Source organism: Dipodomys ordii, unplaced genomic scaffold (assembly GCF_000151885.1).
Source record: "Dipodomys ordii isolate 6190 unplaced genomic scaffold, Dord_2.0 Scaffold16, whole genome shotgun sequence".
In the NCBI taxonomy this organism is placed as follows: Eukaryota; Metazoa; Chordata; class Mammalia; order Rodentia; family Heteromyidae; genus Dipodomys; species Dipodomys ordii.
Window position 1 is genome coordinate 18,450,661 of NW_012267232.1, and position 726 is coordinate 18,451,386.

Below are 726 nucleotides of genomic sequence, written 5' to 3' on the forward strand. Positions count from 1 at the left end.
GACACAATTCAAAGTTAAAGCCATAATTAACTATGAAGAGAAATATTTGAAAGTGTAATCTGTCCACTAAGGAGATGAAAATCTGGGTTTAAGATTATTTCTCCAAGGCTATGCATTGATGACTCATGCTTATAATCCTAGCTACTCAGGAGACTGAGATCTGAGGTTTGAAGCCAGCCCAGGTAGGAAAGTCCATGAGACTCCTATCTCTAATAAACTACCAAAAAGCCAGAAGTAGAGCTATAGTCCAAATGACAGAGTACTAGCCTGGAGCAAGAAAGCTCCTGGACAGCACCCAGGCCCTGAGTTTAAGCTGCAGGACTGGCATCAAAAAATCAATAAGTAAATAAAAGTAAAATAAAAAGTTTTATCTGTATTTTTGTATGGAGTAAAGAGGGTGAAGGACCAGCCTTGATCAGACCGAGGACTAGGAGTAGAAGGACAGTTACTTCTCTCCCTGTAACAAGTTCAGACTATCTTTATTAAAATAGGAGGCCTTTAGGATACATAAAGACACTTCCACATCCACGGTTATTGCTGCACTATTCACAATAGCTAAAGTGTGGAAATGGCCCAGATACCCTACAATAGATGAATAGATATAAAAAATGTGATATCTATACACAATGGAATTTAACACCATCATTAGAAAGAATAATATTGTGTTATTTGAAGGGAAATGGATGGACCTAAAACAAATGTTAAGTGAGGTAAGCCAAGCTCAGA